General features: G+C 34.8%; 1 non-coding gene across 1 annotated transcript; it reads left to right on the forward strand.

The window, feature by feature from the left end:
- Positions 1–17,673: 17,673 nt before the first annotated feature.
- LOC103314958 (uncharacterized) lies at positions 17,674–19,296 on the forward strand. Its single transcript, XR_010335780.1, has 4 exons — positions 17,674–17,966; positions 18,089–18,415; positions 18,464–18,562; positions 18,613–19,296. It is a non-coding gene; the product is annotated as an uncharacterized LOC103314958 (transcript).

The following is a 19,296-nucleotide window of genomic DNA, read 5'->3' on the forward strand; positions in this document are numbered from 1 at the left end:
ACACTGATAAGCGCAGCGTTGACAGGGAGGGATGCAGACGACCCAATGCGCTCCAACTCTACGTTAAGATAACTCGTACTTAGAATAACGATTGATATGTCTGGGAAACAAAACCAGAGCAATTACATTACTATGAAAACTATTACTTCCTAGACCCATGCTTACACATTATTAAAAAAATTTTTACATATATATATTTTTTTATACTATTAACAATATTTTTGTTCACAATCTTTACAATTAATTTCATAAATCCCCGATTTTTCAAAAAATCCAATTTTATCTTTCGGACTTCCGAAAAAACTCTTGAGACTTGTGCCTGAGTTGTAAACAACATGCAAGTCAAGATTTTTGAAAATTCTACTCAAACCTCTTGTGACTGAGGGAGTATAAGGTAAAGTTATAAAATTTGTCTTCTCGGATGTGATTGTAAAAGTCGTAGATTGTTTAATCATGTATCTATATTTAACTTGTCGAACAATTTTGTCAACTGTTCTTGTCTCAAAACCATTACACCTTGCTGCATCTTTAATAATTTTGAGCTCCTTTTCAAACCTTGCGTTATTCAAGGGAAAATTAATGAGCCTGTGAATCAAAAAATTAAAACTAGCCATTTTATGTTGAGGACAATAATGTGAATCAGCAGAGATGTAGCAAAGTGTACTAGTATCTTTTCTATAAATATCAAACTCTAATCTATTGTTAGCTTTAATAACTAATGTATCTAGAAATGGTAACATTCCGTCTATTTCTTTTTCGCAAGTGAATTTAATACTTTTAAACCTGTTGTATAGAATCAAATGAAACTAATAACTCATCTTCATGCAATGTGATATCCTTGACTTTATTAATAAATTCTAAAGAATTTTTTACTGAAAAACTAGGTTGCTGAAGAGGTAAGTTATTAAATTCATCAGTGAACCATTTTGAAACCTTGGAAGTTGGAGCGTCAATCGCTGAAACGATTGGACGGACTGACTTTCCCAGTTTGTGAATTTTTTTGGAGACAATAAAGTTTAGGGACAATTGGGTTGGAAACGTGCAATTTACGTTTTAGTTCAGGAGTAATAATGTTATTACAAAAGATCAAGGAGTTACGGTTGTTTTCAACAATTAAATAATGAGACAAAAAAATACAGTTAACTACCAGTGTGCCAATGAGCCTAATAAAAACATTTAAACTTTAAACAAATTTAACAATAAACAAATTTTATATTAATATTATTTCAATTAAATCAAATTTTTAAAACAATTTTCATATGTAATTATTTTGAAACTTTTTTTATGTATACATTTAAAACCAATAAAAAAAATGAAAATTTATTTATTTACACGGGAGAATTTTTTCGTGTACTTTTAGCAATTTTTGCATTAACCCTTTTTGTAATACAAACAACCTCTTCACAATTTTGAATGACATCACCCCTTTGTGATACTTCAAATGAAATTATTTTGACCAGGTTTGGCTATATAGCGCACTAAGTGTCTTCCATTAAAGAGTGTTTCTAGATATCTTGGAAAATAAACAAAAAATTAGAACTTCCAACAAACTCAATTATTTTACAAAAGAACAGTTTTTAAAAGTAATTGTTAAAATTGTAGCACCAATCCTTTTTGTAGTACAAACAACAAATTAAAATTATTTTGACAAAAAATTCGGCTGAGTGTTTTATTGTAGTTTTGAATATTTTTATGTACGTCAACTAGTACACGATATTATAAAAGTGACTAAAATTATGAATGCTGTTATAAGTGATGCATTTGTCAAAATAATGCAAAATTCTTTAAACCTAAAAACGACATACTTAATTGTAATTTAGGAAAATACGAAAATATAAAACACAAATTAAAACAGACCCTACTCTTGAAGCAACTATTCCGATAAAATACACAAATTTGAGAAAACAACAACAATTAAAATGAAAATGAAAATAAAAATGGAAGTAATTAAAAACTAGTGTCCTACGGACTAAGCACGACATTATTAAATTTAAATAAATAATCAACTTATTAATGAACAACCACTGCTATTATCAAGTAATTTTGCAGGGTATAACATAAAAAAATAACCAAATTGAAAAAACTACTGTCGAATTTATGGTTAAAATAACTTAGACTTTGTCGGTGTTGCGGTGTCGCAAAAAAAGTAGTTTTATTTAAAATTTTTAATTAGTTGTTTGTATTATAAAGAGAGTTAGTTCTTCATCTTCCAAAAGTACAGTTAAAGGTGTTCCTGTAAAAATAACCTGCCAAAGTATTTTTAAACTTTTTGTCTATTTTCTGAGATATGCGTTGTGCTCTTTTGCTACATTGGTGGGTTTCGGATACTGAACTTAACATCTTGAGGTAGTTAATTAACATCGAGCATTTGCAAATCTGGACGTATTTTGCTTATCCATCCCCTCGTTCTAATACTTAACTTCATATCGGAAGACATTTAATAATGCGCAATGCGCGTTTGCTACGTTGACGGGCTTCGGATACTGCGCTATATCTGATAATTACAGATCCCCTCTTAGAAGAGAGGAAAACAATATAAAATAAATATTTTCCACTGCACTAATATCCAATCTCACTAGGCAGAAAAAACTTTTTTTCTATTAATTTGTTTGTTCAATAAAAAAGAAAAAACATTTGACCAAAATATCACATTTTCTGTTTTTTACATCAATGGATCGAAAATGCAAAATAAAATTATTCTGCAACAATTTGACTTTAAAAAAAATCATTAGAATTTCATTAACAGCCATTTAGATATTATTCATCGGAAATTTCAGTCAAATTTATGAGGGACAAGATTGAGTAGTAACAAATCTCCGCTACAAAAGATCCTACTACCTACCCCAATAACAATAATGACTGCAGAAATTGTACAACAAGCGGCACGGTCCCATCGGCCGGTTTTAAAGCCAGGACCGGAATAAGCACACTAACGTGTTAAAAATATTTTTATTAAAAAATTACATCAGATGTTCAAATTAATGACTGTTTTAGTCTAAGCACAAACGGATTCTTTGTTTAAAATTCGCATTCGCATGAACCTTTGCCGCGAGATTGAAAGATAAATATTCCACTTGCAGTAAACAGATAAAATAAATAGAAATCAGGGCCTGAAAAATTCTTGCCTTCAGACCCAACAATGATCGCGTGCCAATTTTACGACAAATGCAATAAATTTTTCAAAGCCACCACCCTGATGGAGACCTTTTGTGGAAGTGATTTACAATTCTACCAAAATTCATGAAAAAAGCTGCCCCAATATCAAAACGCAAATTAAAAATCAACGACACATTTTCTTGAAAATTTAATTAGGCACTTTGATGCACTTCCTCAAAATACAATAGACAAAAAATCGTTGACATTGGACTATAGTTAACTAAGCGAAAGAGAAAAAACACACCTTACAAATAAATATTTTAAAAATTGGTCAAAATCACATACGATTTTTTTTAGATTTTGAGATAAATTATAAAACGGTGTAAAATGCTTAAGTGTATAACTTGAGTCACCCGGTATACCCTATATATAGTGTCTTAAGTCTTATGATGTTTTAGTCTTATAAAAAATTAATGAATTAATTCCCTAAACTTCTAAACGATAGAGAATTAATTACTCAATTTGATGCTTTGCTATTGTTCACTTTCTAAGGTATGGCTGACAGATTAAAAAAACAATTTTTCAAAAAAAAGTTATTGGCATGTTTTCTAGCATACAAATGAAACACCCTGTATTTTTACGAAATCTCTAAAACCAATAATAATCGCACAAAATTTAGCGTTTTCTATTAAATATTAGGTCTTTTTCTCTCGCTTTGCCTGAAATTTGTTTCAGATTTTTTCTACAATTGCTTATACTTGAATTAATTAATTGATTGCTAATAAAATTAGCTGCAAAAAAATGTGATACCTTGTATCACCTGAGAAGGCAAATGTTAGAGTGGTGTAAATTAGGTAAGCACACACCTGGGCGAAGACTAATTGCGTAAAAATGTAAGAGGGGACACGGAGCAGTGGCAATAACACAATGTGTTAGTGGATTGTTTAAGAGACAATTGCTTGTAAATAATAAATTCCACTGTCAAAATTGCAGTTCACTTACAACTGCTTCAAATGAGTTTCCTTTCATTCTTTGTGAAATCTTGCAATAATAAAGCACATCGCACGCCACTGCTTTAAAAACTCCTCTGCTTTTTACAATAAACTCGTCCGGGACATCTACGCATACAAGCCCATGTGTGGCGTTTTGTCATTTGACAGACTCTAGCACTCAAAATCCGTAAAAAATGTCTCTAGTCCCAAAAAAAGAAAAATTCTATTTAACGTAATTTTAGTGCTAGCAAAAACATGTGTGAGAATTTTTTTATTGAAAACATCATTTAAACATCGTTGTTCAAGAATAACATTAGAAATCAAACAATTTCGAATAATTCATATTTTTACATTTTTTATATTAATATTAAAATAGAAATGTGATCTCTAAACCTATTACATAAAAGCCATGTAAGCTTGAGAATAATGTTTTCAAAAAATGCAAACTTCATTTACATTTCATTTTTTGACGAGTTGTTAAGTCAAAAGCTCTATCCCAGAAGCTATGAACATTCGAATAAGGCAAGTTGAGTTATTTTGATTTATTTTGAGCTCTACTTTTGTAATCATGTTATAATTATATTATATTATAATACCTCTTAAAATAAATGTACAACCTTTAAATTCACCTTGCTGCAAATGTGCATTGTTGCAAATTTGCATTCTTTTGGTAATTACCACGTGTTACCCCTGGTGTTCATTTCGAGAAGCGAGTCAATTTGCAGTGGAGAGAAGTTTGTAGTGTGATAAATAAATAGAAAAAAGTGAGTAAAAACTGTTTTCACATCCCTTTTTTTGTCTTTAAATACATATTTGATACGTCCTGAGCGTGTTTCATTGGAAACACCTTTCCAAGCCGCGATGGCGACTTAGGTAACTCTCAAGTTTTCACGCATTTGGGTGAAATATGTCTCAAATCTGTCTTAAATCTGTCTCAAATCTGTAAAATTTATTTGTGTGTATTTTGAATAATTTTTTGGACAAAAGGCACTTTTCTGTCCACAATTTTCATTATATTCAAGATGGCGGCAAGACAGAGCCCTCTGCCTTGGCGCCCCAGCAACTTACAAAAAATTTCCAAAACGGTTAACTTTCAAAAATCAAATTCATTGTTTTGGTGTGCAGGCGACTGACGAGACATGCATCTGTGGCGCTCGCCGTTCTTTCTAATCGTGTTGTGTATCTTCGTACACGTATTAGTACTGAAAGCCGCATTTAACATCTATCTTTCAAACCCTATCGAACATGGTACTCCATTTAAATCAACGGAAAAACCGCCGGCAGGCCGCGCATTTCATCGTTTCTGATGGTCTTCGAACTGAAAACTTTTTCGGGGAAAAACAGGAAATGGCATTACCGAATTTGACGTAAGCAGTTGGGCTGTTTTTGCTAGGTTTTGTAAATTTTTTGTAGTAAATTACGCAAAACTCGCGCCTCGTGGGGCCTCGCCCGCACGGAACTTCCGTTACCATTCTGTTAGCAGGGGCTTATGAGGACTCGGCTTAATGTGACTAATTACATTAGTAATTTAATTATTACTTGATAGATAAATGAATTTTACTTGTCAAGAATTAATAATAAAAAATAAAAAAAGAAAAAAAAATTGTTAACACTTCAAGAAATATTTCTGATTTGCTATACAAACTGCATATAAAAAAATACATGGTTTTCCTGTAAAAAAATTAGTTATTCAACTTTTCCGTTTTGGCACACCCTGTACATTATGTGCGTGTTTCAAGTAAATATCGACCGACCAGATGGTCGTTGAGGTAACCTCAAAGGATTCGAGCCTACAGGGTCGTATTGTTTGATTTTTATGATAGTTTTCCAATTTGAAAGTAAAATCACCGTTAATTGTTTAAAGTAAACGTAACTTTATAAACCGTATAATCACTCTTTTGATAAGATCTTGCCATGACAAACAAATCAATAGAATAATGCATCCTAGTTTCTTTAAAATGCCGAAAACAACCCTGGAATCTTGACCTATAGCACTCGCCGGTAGTTTACAATACACTTATAATTGAGGGGCTGGAGTTTCTTTACAGCTTGAATCCTAAAAAATTAATTACCTCTATTGCACCATAAAATTCAAGGAAAGATAGACGGACTATAAACGTCTTGGGGTGGTTACCATCCGGAGAACATCTACAGTGTACGTACATCAGCGACCGTACGCCTCCTACACGCCCCCTCGAACTAAACGTGTATGTTTTGAGGTATTGAGATTTTGCACTTGGCTCTCCCCACTCTTTTTACTGTCAAACATCAGCTGTTTTTTGACACAGGTAGGATCATGGTGTAGGATTCTCGCGGATACCGGCTTAGTTTTTTAATTTTTTTAGTAAATTCATTTTAAATGCAAGTCCCGGGAGTCAGTGTTTTGTTGAAGGGGAAGCCGTTTTAAATGCGTGTCATCTAATTTCATGTGGGATGATTAAGGAAGAGGAGCTGCAGGAGTCTGTGAAAAAATGGAAAATTAAGGCTTATTGCCTACAAAGCAGTGCCATTAAGTCAGACCCACATGAAATTTTGGGATTATTGGTTACCAATGGCACAAACAGTGTTGACGTGGACCAGTTTAAGTGCAGTTGTAAAGCTGGAGTTTCTGGATGTTGGAAACATGTGGCTGCTACACTTCTTTTCTGCTCCAGGTTGTATTCTAACATGTGTAATAAATGGCCTATCACTGCCTGTTGCAATTTTACTAAAGACTACATAAATTTTTACTTTTAAGTTTTTTGCTGTCGTGTTTTTTTAGGAAACCAATAGTCGAGATACCTCAATTGTCCTGCACCGACACTGGAGACTACACCACTTCACCTTACCAAGTGTTACGCCACTAAAGTTAAACATAAAAATGTACCAAATTTGTCTGATACATTGACTGCAAAGTTATTAAAAGACGCTCTTCAGGTTGTCCCAAATTCCGAATATAGCTTACAATTGTAAGTAATAATTTCAGTCGCACTTATGTTTTTTTCTAATCTATTTGTACAGCAAAGGACGCCGACAGCAACTTAATATAAGACCTAATGAACCTTCTGAACTTTCTGAATCTTTAATGCCCGATTATATCAACAAAATACTTGAAAAGTCAAATTTAATGTAGGTTATGTTAAGAGACTCCTTTTATTAAATGTTTTTAATTTAAAGCCCCAAATTATCCAAAGTTAAAGTTGCCAAGTGTGTGACAGTACTTGACAGCGCTTTGAGTGCAGATGCACTTTCGTTGCTACAGTTATTATCTGCTCAAAATTCATACTTTTTTATTTTGGTCAGGTGCAAGCCTCTATTGAAATTAAAATAACTATTAAACGGTCCATTTTAACGGTATAGAAGGTTTTTTTATTCGAAATTGATTACTCTATCGATTTAAGCAATAAAAAAGTAATGTTAAGAAGGCAAAAACATAAAAAAACACAAAAAATGTGATTCAGAAATGCTGCAACCGGAAACTGGGTGGATGTATCCGGTTTTCATAATTACCAGATTAAAAGGCATGCTCCCTTTAGTAAGTCTACCAAGTTTCGTAATATTTGGTCAAATGATTCCAAAGTTATGGTGCAAAAACGTCTCTCCATACTCCTACTTCCCAGGACTGTAAAATTCTTATCAGTTTCGATAGAACACGACTTATAATCTCAATTAGCATCATTTTATAGGTCCTTTTTAAGGTTCATTTTTTGTCTCACACATATGAATAAAATAATATGGGGTTCAAGACATTCAATTCGATTGGATTGCTCAAAAATTACTTTATCTGAAGCTCTACCTCCGTAACAGGGGCTAGCATAACAAATAAACCCTGCAGGAATTACCGCGGTCATGAATTTTAAAGTATAATGCTTTTTATAATGAGAGTATAATTTTACCCTACAGCACAGTTTTTTTCGGTGATTGTACTTTGATTTCGGTACAGTCTAAAACAACTCTGACATTCTGATATTTTTGGAAACATCTCAAAATAGTATCTTTGGGTGGTAAAAAAATAAATGTTTTCATTATAATGGCCAAAATTTCGACACTTTCACAAAAAGTTCTTTTAACCGTCGCAGCAATAATGGCACCAAACAAAATTTCCAACGCTGAATATGTTAAATCCAATTTTAATTTCATTAAGACCAACAATATACGGTCTTTAATAGTTAATTGGTGGCGAATGTCTTTTTTAAGGGATGAAAAAGCATCAACTAAAACCAACAACAAATTTGTAGTGGAAATTCCAGTCAAAATATTAAGAGCCTTATTTGTATGAAATATATCCGAAATTTTAAACCAAGAAGTGTCAACTTGTACCCCAACCTCTTTAGCCTTTAAATTGTTGAAGTAACTATCATCGGTTTGGGTTCCTCTATCGACATACAACTTATTAAACATAGGTAATTCCTCTTTAGAGTTGCCACAAGATGTTTGTAGAAGTCTGCAGCATTATTTTCTTCAATACAGATCTCTTGCTGAGGGTTGAATTCGGTTTCCAAACAAACAGATTTATGTAGTGAGTCTTCATCACAAGTATTATTCTGAAACATAGTAACATTATAAAATTGTAATTTTACAATAAAATAGTTTTATACCACGTTTTTCAACAAATTCCTTCTAGCGTTATATCTATTACACCGTTCTTCTCTCATCTTTAAATTTTTTTCTTGATATATTTTTCGTTCAGGTAAGTTTTACGTAGGAACATCAGTTTTTTTTAAATATCTTCGGTAATAGCAATCTGCAAATTTAAAAATGACCAACATCCAATTAAATTATTAAAAGTGTAGGGTTAAGACTTAAGAGATGTTTAAACAATATAAATTAAAAATTAAGCTGTAAAATGGGAACTTTTACATATATTTACCTTCATCAGGTGTGATGTAGTCATCGTCAATAAAGTGCCGTGAACAGGCTCGCATCTGGTCTGTTACGGTTTTGCCACATTTCAGATTTAGCTCCCACAAATTCCTTCGGTCCACAAAGATGACTTCTCCGTATGTATTAATTTGTTTCAATTTTTCTCCGGGACGAGAAAATTTGTAAAAAGACAACTCTGGGTTTTTCTTGTTGACTGCATTGCATCCGTAAACACAGCAATTCGTGTTTGACCTGCTGCATTTTCGCCGGTTATGCACATGTTTTAGCACTTCAGACATGTCGAAATGACCACAACACTATCACAACAACTGCGTTTTGTTTAAATTTAAAGTAATATAACCAAATCAACCAAAATTACAGTGACAGGTGCTATGCAAAACAAAGTCGTCCGTGTTCTATAATCTATACCTACATGGTGGTCACGTGACCGCGTTGCTACAATTCACCGCCAGAGCGCGTATTGCTTGTTGAAAATTCCCGATAAACCCATGGTTAGTAGACGTCGCGCGAATACGTCACGAGATTACACTTTTGAATTTCATATGTATTTATATGCATATTTGACTTGGAGAAGATTATAATTACGGGACACAGAAAATTGTAATATACATTGCTATTTCAAAGATATGGTGCCACACTTTAAAGAGGTTCTTGCGTGAGAAAAAGTCTTCGATATTTATTAGCTAAAACATAGCTTATGGAGAGTTTTTGAGTTAGGGGCAATTTTATTTTTGGTCGTAGTACCTAGTAGCCTTTGATTTTAAGCCAATTTAATTTAAATAAAAAACATATAGATTCCTCTTGGAAGTCGAGAGTCTAAAACTAGCATAATCTGCGTTTTAGGTTACTTCATCTTCTTAATCAGAATTTTAAATAGTACCCTCCACTTTTTAAAACCACCCCTAACTCAAAAACAAATCTGTAATTTTGTGTTTTTTCTACAATTAGATTAGTTTTTCACTTCTTTCTAATATTTTTTCTCTCTAATAATGATTCAAGATGTCGGAGGCGTTATTTAAAATGTTAAAGGAGTGGCTAGCGACTAGGGGATGAAGCCTAAACATAAACATATGTAATGTCGGTTGTGACCTTTACCTTCGCAAGTCATATTGAAGTACTGTTTGTTTAAATCAAAAGGGCTTGAAATCAAAGGCTCCCAATGACTAAAAATTTTAAAATCTACCCCAACCCAAAAACAAATCAACAATTTTTTACGGTTAGACAAGCTTTTTCTTTCTTTTCCGAAAATTGGAAGTGTCATTTTAAATTTTAAAATATGAGTGACTAGCGCCTAGAGAATTGGGGGATGTTTTTAAGCGTTTAATCAAAGGGGTTAAAAGTAATACTAAATGATGGCCATTATTATGTTGTTTATGTGTGTTGAATTTCAAGTCGGTCGGATTACTTCAAAGCCCTGGTCTGCAAAGTTAAATTGAGGGATGTTTCTAAGGGTTGAATCTAGGTGGTTGAACTAATATCAAATAAAAGCCGTCATTAAGTTGTTAATGTAAATTGTTATTGGTTCGGCAAAATTGAAATTCCCCTTCTAGTGACGTCCCTGTTTTTTTTCACTGAACTGTTATCAAACTAAACAACACTATTAACTAAAAAAGTCATCACCACTGGGTTACAATCGTTATTTTTTATTAAAAACCATACAAAACACGATGTAAACAACACTTTTGTAATCTTGTCACGTATCAGCGTGGCGGTTCTCCCACTGTTCCACAGAGTTACGACGCAACCATCGTTATAAAAATCTGTAGATCGGAGCAGATTTTGTTAGATGTGTCCGATGCATCAACGAATTCGCGAACGCGTAGATCAGATTAGCGATCATCTGACAAATGTCAAACAGAAGATTGATTAAATTGATCAAAAATGGACAGTAATAATATGAATAATGATGACCATGAACCAGTTTATGCTAGCGGTGGAAAGCTTATCTTTGCAAATGAGGAAAATAGGAAACTAGTTTTGGTTCAAAATAAAAATAGTAAGTGTAGGTTAGGGTAACTTGTTAATTTTTGCATTATGTGGATATTGTTACAGACGGTGACTTGATGTATGCATTATATGAAGATATTCAGGAGATTTTCAACTTGGAACCATTATCTAAGGAAACAAAGAAGACGGACGAAACTTTACATCATGACGAAATGAAAAATAATGTCATTGAGACAACTTGTGATGAGGAAGGTGAGAGTAACACTGACGACATTCTGAGTAATACTGTTAACAAAAAATGGTCAGAACAAGACACTCTGCTGCTAATAAGGACTGTAGAAATAAACTTAAATAAGTTTGATACTCATTTAAAAAAAAACATGTCTACGATGACATCGCAAAACAGTTAAGTGAGAGATTAGCCCAAAAAATAACTAGACAACAGCTGGACACAAAATGGAAAGGGCTAAAACTTATGTATAAGAAAGTGAAAACCCACAACGAAACTTCCGGAAATAGACCAAAAAAGTGGCAGTTTTTTAATGCCATGGAGGTTGTACTAGGAAAGAAACCGGAAAGAAATCCCGTGGCTATTGCCAGTTCCTCGAGTGAAGATTTGGAACGCAATGTAGTGGAACCCAAAGAAAAAAAAAGGAAGACAGATGACGCCGAAAGGCGCCATCAGAAAAGAATGCAAAGGCAGGTTTGTTTTCTCGATCTATTCCAGCAATTAATAGAAAAAAAAACTAATTCATTACAAGACAGTGTTAAAGAAATGTTCCTTTAGTTTCATGGTACACGAGTTAACTGTGTATTTTTTATGTTATGTGTTAACATTTTTCCATATTCCAACGTGGTGATCTCATTGACACGTGGATCGGTGACGTCTGAGACCCAAAAGATCTTAACAAGGGACGCGGAACGGAGGAGAGGGAACTGTTGCTGGGAGGGATACGAGGTGGCCTCGGGCACTTGCTCTCGATCTTCGGTAAAGAGCGATTCATATTAATAATGTTGTTCAATAATTAAATGTTTTAATAAACTTTAGTTTTTGATAAAGAAATTTGTTAATATCAGAAGTGGGATACAACGCAATATAAAGACCCAGTTTAAAAATTAGTTAAGATTTAGTGTTAAGATGTCAAAAAGACTTCGAAAAGAAAATTGTCACTCTTCTGGAAGCGATGATGATTATGAGTATCATCGTCGTCACTCTAAAACAAGAGATCGGTCCACAAGTAGGGATGTGGAACGGTGGCATCGGCATAAGCAAAAATCTAAGGGCCGGAGTTTAGGACGTCATAGTTCACGGGAGCGCACCTCACGACGCCAGCGGCGGCGACGTTCGGAAAGGAGCGACGTCTCGGTGTTAAGTGAAGCGCTTTTAAAAGGGATGGGGCAGTTGGTACAAGCGCAAGGTAAAACGGTAACCGAGAGCCACCATCTGGTAAGTGTTACGTCCAATTTAATCGCTGAATTCAACCCGATAACCGACAATGTAAGTGATTGGTTGGACTCAGTCGATGAATATGCAGAAATTTATCAGTGGGACGAAAAGACGACAATCCATTTAGCCCTAAATAAATTTCGCGGTCCTGCGGCCGATTGGTATCGAGGCTTACCCTCTCGAATTTTTGCGTGGTTGCAATGGAAAGAAATGTTAATTCAAAACTTTCTTCCTAAACGGAATTTACACAAAGAACTTGAAAATATGACGACGTGTGTACCCAGAATTGGTCAGAGTTTGTACGAGTATGCTTTTAAAAAGCTGGCTTTGATAAACAAACTCAAATTGGGTATCACGCCACACGATAAAGTTAATCTTATTATTAGTATATTCCTGACGAGCAGGTCAAATTTACGATTGAAACAGCCGGAATAAGCGATCCTTCTGTTTTGGCTACACATTTAAAAATGTTGGACGAACAAAAGGGTAATAAAACTAGTACAATAAGTACACCAGGACCAAGCCGAGCGGCAAATACGGGTTCAACGGCAAATTTTGGCCCAAAACAAGCTAAATCGAGTATACAGTGTTATCACTGTTGGAATTGGGGTCACCTAAAAAAAGATTGCCCTTCCAAACAGCAGAAAAATACAAAAAAGTTGTTGGCAATTGAACCGAAACATGTAAATTTTATAGGTCAAGATGATAATGAAAACAAATTTATAAAAAACATTTTTCTAAACGGAGTTTGAGATCAAATGTTTCGTCGATTTTGGAAGTGAATGTTCCTTAATTACACGTGCGGCAGCTAATTCTTTTGCGCTTAATCAACTTGAGGTAAAGGACGGTATTTTATTAACAACATTAACTGGGAGTATAAAACCTGAATTCTTTACGCGAGTTGAAATTCAAGTTGACGGGGTAAAAAAAATATTGAGCTGTACGTAGTCGAAAAATGTGTCATGGGTGTTGAAGTACTGATTGGGCAGAACTTTACAGAATTATATGATGTCTCATATCTGAAAATCGGTAATAGTTTACGATTCGAAAACGCCGGAATTACTATAGGACCTTCAATACACTCCATTAGTGAAAAAGTTTTAAATGTGGGAGTAAAAGACCCAGAAATTGTAAATTCACTTGTAGAGTTAATAAATGAATTCGAATTTTGCGCGGCACAAAATTATTCAGAAATAGAAAAAGCGTCTTCAGTAGAAATGAAAATCCAGTTGACTACGGAAAAACCTGTCTGTCATCGACCGCGCCAATTTTCCGAGTTTGAACGCATCAAAATAAGAGAAATAGTTGATGAATTACTTGCTAATGGCATTGTAGGAGAATCACAATCACCGTATGCCAGTCCGGTACTTCTTGTAAAGAAGAAAAACGGGCAGTTGCGGTTGGTGATCGATTACAGGTCCTTAAATAAAATTACCGTGCAGGATAAGTATCCACTACCTATAATTGAGGAACAATTAAGACGTTTAGCGGGAGGAAAATTTTTTACAAGCCTAGATTTATTTTCTGGGTATTATCATATCCCTGTTTCAGAAGACTCAATTCATTACACTGCCTTTATAACCCAAGATGGTCACTATGAATTTACGCGAGTTCCCTTTGGGTTGACTAACGCACCTGCCGTATTCCAACGCATGATTAACACGGCACTTGACGTTTTTCAAAAGTTTTTATATACCTAGATGATATACTGATACCCGCTCCAACAATAAGTGAATCATTGCATCTTTTGCAAATCGTTTTAAAAGTTTTACAAGATAATGGTTTAACATTAAATTTAAAAAAATGTTACTTTCTGAAAAAACAGATTGAATATTTAGGTTACGAAATCACAGAATCAACAATAAAACCAAGTAAGCGAAAAATAGAAGCAGCTGAGGAATTTCCCAAACCAACCAACGTCCATGAGGTCTGACAATATTTAGGGTTGACTGGATATTTTCGTAAATTCATTTCAGATTATGCAAAGGAATCTAGACCCCTGAGTTGTCTCTTATTAAAAGATGCTGAATGGAAGTGGGGTAGTTCTCGGGAAGAGGCCTTTAAATAAATTAAAGGTAGCTTTGATGTGTGCACCAATATTGACATCATATGACCCAGGAAAGGATATTATTTTATACACCGATGCTAGTCGGTGGGGTTTAGCTGGTATTTTGGTACAGCTACATGAGGGTAAAGAAAAAGTCGTTGCGTATTTTAGTAGGCAGACGGCTCAGGCTGAACAAAAGTATCATTCATTCGAATTAGAAACATTAGCTATAGTCGCTGCTGTCAAGAGATTCAATATTTATTGGGTCGGCCCTTTACTATTGTCACAGACTGTGCTGCAGTTAAGAACACATTTAATAAAAGTGAAGTTAATGCGCGAATTGGTCGGTGGGTATTAGCATTAAACGAATACCAATATACAATAATTCATCGTAAAAATGATAGGATGCGTCACGTAGATGCGTTAAGTCGACAACCACTGAGAAACGAAAAATTTGTTTTAATGACAAAGGTAGCAGAAAATTACTGGTTATTGGCAGTACAAGAGTCTGATAAAAATATTAAGGAAATAAAAAAAAATACGTGAGAAATTGTCTAAATTGTTTGTATTTCAAATTACCCGGTGGAAAATCTGAACACTGAGGCCCTTTCATCAAATCCAAAAGTGGAAACACACATATTTCAGTTGTGATCGATGCATTCACGAAATTTATTTTAATCTATCCGGTACGAAATACGAAATCTAAATTTTCTGTAAAATGTTTAAAAGATATGATTAAAGTTTTTGGGGTGCCGCAGCGTCTAATTAGTGACAGAGGAAAATCATTTACAAGTAAGGAATTCCAAACATTTTGCGTTGAAATCGGTACGAAACATCATTTGAATGCGGTAGCAATCCCTCGGGCGAACGGACAAGTTGAGCGTTATAATCGAACTATTTTAAACTCTTTAAGCACAATGGGCGCCTACGAAAATGATAAGACATGGGACGAAAATATTTCAAATATTCAGTTGGGGCTAAATGGGACAGTCAAGCTATTGGTGTTGCACCTAGCGAGGCACTAATGGGTTATCGCGTGATTTCGCAGGGCATGTTGGAACCTGATGACAGGGAGGTGGTTGACGTAACCGAGGTTCGGGCTCGGATGGAAAGGCATAACGATCATTACCAGGCAGAACAAAAGCAGCGGTTTGATTCAAAAAGAAAGCCAGGACATTTATACCGTGAGGGAGATTTGGTGCTCATCAAAATCACAAGTACCCCGACAACTGGGGTTAGTCACAAATTACTCCCAAAGTGGAGGGGACCATTTCGGATTACGAAAGTCCTGGGTAATGATCGATATGAAGTTGCCAATATTCCGGGAAGCTGTCGTTCTCGGTTGCGGTACAGTGGAGTGGCCGGGGTTGATAATATGCGGCCATGGATCTACTATGAGTAGGCAGGACGGTTGTACGGCGCCCCTGGCCTGTGAAGGTGTAGAGGGTGGTGAGATCCTCTTGTGGGGTGGCCTGTATTGCGTCCTTAGTTAGGTTAAGGCAAGAGGAAATTGCGTCCTGTTAGAGAGAGTAAAGGGTAAGACTCTCTTGTGGGCGGTCTCTTGGTCAGGGAGTAGTGTACTCTGGGTCGCTGTCGGTACATGTGCTGGGTGACATTAGATTTAAGTAGATTTATGTAGACTTAAGATGCGCCAATCGAATACTCTATTTAGGTTAAATATTTGCATTAGGCATATATATTATTTCCTTTGTATATATAACATATACATAACATGTTTTGATAATTAATTCTAATTGTAACTTGGCCAAGTTCACAAAATTTGCAGGACATTTGCAGGAAGGAAACCCTGAGGCAGTTGAACCAGAGCTTCTCCTGAATTATGAATATGCATGAAAATTTGTATAACTAATGTTATCAATTCGTTTTGTTTAGACGCTTGTTGAGTTTCAGCTCTTCAGAACTTTGGGGTGACTGAGTGAGGCCACTCAAGAAATCAGGAAAGGCCGAATGTTAACATTTTTCCATATTCCAACGTGGTGATCTCATTGATACGTGGATCGGTGACGTCTGAGACCCAAAAGATCTGGACAAGGGACGCGGAACGGAGGAGAGGGAACTGCTGCTGGGAGGGATACGAGGTGGCCTCGGGCACTTGCTTGTTCAATAATTAAATGTTTTAATAAACTTTAGTTTTTGATAAAGAAATTTGTTAATATATGGTAAGTGTGAAGTTTATTTTTGTTAAAAAAAGAAGAGTAACAACTAAATTACAAGATGTGATAAAGAAATGTTATTTAGTTTAACAGTAGTTAACATTTAAATATGTTATGTTATAAGAACCATATTTATTTTTGATATTGATATTAAGAGAACAATAAAGTTTTTTAAATTACATCCTTAACATATTTTTTATAGCATTTCGTTTTCTTACACCTTCTTGATTATGGTTACCTACATATAAGTTGTTAACATTCATTCGCCGTTCTTCCTTTAGTTCTACTTGTAAATCCAGGATATCATTGTAATTATTTTTCATTATACAAATATTATGACATATACACGCAACTATTATAATCACAGCAACAATGTCCCGACGCACACTTTCTACTAATTTTAAACGTCGAAATCTTCCTTTAAGTAAAGCATATGCTTTTTCAACAACTACTCGTGTTTTAGAAAGTTTCGTGTTATAATTAATTTGCCTATCAGTCAAATGCCCATTATTTTTATATGGGAACATCAAATGTGGTAATAATGGATAAGCTGCATCGCCAAATAAGTGAGACTCATTAGGAAAATTGATATTAGGGATGCGTCTCATAATATCGGACCTTCTGAATACTGTGGCGTCATGAACCGATCCAGCTTCACCTGCATAACAATCTAGGAATAACATGATATGAGACACAATTCCTTGTAGCACTTCACTTTGAACAGTACTCCTGAACAGTAGTGGTTGTAAGCCGAGTCAATATCACGTTAAAACTTACAAGGGACATTCTGAAGTGCATTTTGAATTGTCTGTTATCTCTCTCAAAAAAGTCTTGTATTTTAACAAGTTTTTTTTCTTTCTTCTTTAGTATTTTCTTCATATTCACTAGATATAATTTCATTGGCGAAAAATAGAATAACTGAATTGTCCATTGTTACGAATTGTTCAAAACTATTGTAAAATAGTAAAACGAACTCTCAGATTGCTGTCATACGACGATGTGATCTAAAAGCTCGGTCTCAGACCTCCGAGACGTTCGAGCATTTTTCAGTTCTCAGCGATGCCAATCACGAACGTAAACGACGTCTTAGAAATGAATATAACCAATGATCTGAGAGAATGTGTAGATACAGCGTGAAGAGAGAGACGTTGTTCACTACACAAACATGAGATAGCGAATGCGATCAGCTGGGTTTGGTCAAAACACGGTAGTTTGACAGCTAGGTAACTGATTTTGTATGCGCAGGGGGCTTTTCGTTTTACCACGTTTTACAAGATTTTGATTATCCTACTTGCGTTTCAACTTGTGTTTTGTGTTCTTGTGTATGAAATGCCTGCTACTTGTGCAGCATATGGCTGTACAAACCGCCATAAAAAAGGGGGGAACATTTCTTTTCACAGGTAAGTTGTGACACAGATTCAGGTTATGCGGCACCGATTGCTGCAATTAACTTATTTTACACTATGCTATGGATATACCACATATGTATAACAAACATATAAAATCTAATTAACCTCCGTAGTTTTCCAAATGATGAAAGTTTGCGACGAAAATGGGTAATTGCCATGAAAAGGGAACATTTCGAACCGTCAAAATATTCGAAGCTTTGTTCAGATCATTTCAAAAAAGATTTTGTTTTTACTTTTGGCTTAAAAACATTAAAATTGGGCACAGTGCCTACGATTTTTAATTTTCCATCGCATTTATTAAAGAAGGAACCCAAGGAACGCTCCACTAGGCTCCGAAACTTTGAAAATGATGGTAATTCTGTTGAGACGTTGGTTGAGACGGTTGTGACCAATGTTGTGACAGAATCAGAAACTGGCGTATCTGAAGTATCTGTGACCAGGTGAACTAAAAATATATTTTTAACAGAAGTTAATAAAACAAATTTCAGTTCTTCCACTTCCCATCAAGAGCAGCAGCCATCAACCTCCACGGTACCGGAAGAGACTTTAGAACCACAATTCGTTTCAAAACAAGAAGGCACAAAAAGGTATATACATTATTAACTTTTTTTATTAAGAGACTAATAAAAAAGTTTAGAAAAAGAAGTCAACCAATATATGTAGGAGATTTTTCTCAGGCTACTGAAACGAATTAAGTCTTTGGATCAATTAATTGAACATTTAGAAACTACCAACAAAGTTTCGGCTGATTGTCATTCAATTCTTAAGATTTGAATGGTTATTGTAATGAATGGTTTATCTGCATGATGGGATTTTGCTTTGTTATAGCTGAGGTTGTAGAGGCTTTTTGACTGATAGTTTTGTATTTTTTTTCAGCTTTTTTTTATAAAGTAGCGTAGGTGGGTAACAATTGTCAGAAGGACATTTTTTTTCAGAAATCGGGGGATTAATTTTTGTTTTGGGAGGGATATTACTCAAGTTTTTTTAGGACTGCGTTCCAAAGTCACAAGAACAACTGCTTTTACGCCAGCTGAAATAATCGCCAGAAAGAAAATTTCCCCCAGAATTAAGAGCTTTTGCACTTACTTTACATTTTTATTCTAGTTCAGCCTACAATTATGTTAGAAACACCTTTGGCAAATGTTTGCCTCACCCTAACACTATTACAAAGTGGTATTCTACTGTTGATGGTTCACCTGGATACACTTCAGAGTCATTGAACGCTATTAAAATGAAAGCCGACGAACTCCAACAGGAAGGAAAAAATCTAGTTTGCTCTCTTATAATGGATGAAATGTCAATTCGACAGCATGTGGAATGG

The sequence above is a fragment of the Tribolium castaneum genome, chromosome 11 (genome assembly GCF_031307605.1).
Source record: "Tribolium castaneum strain GA2 chromosome 11, icTriCast1.1, whole genome shotgun sequence".
Taxonomy (NCBI): Eukaryota; Metazoa; Arthropoda; class Insecta; order Coleoptera; family Tenebrionidae; genus Tribolium; species Tribolium castaneum.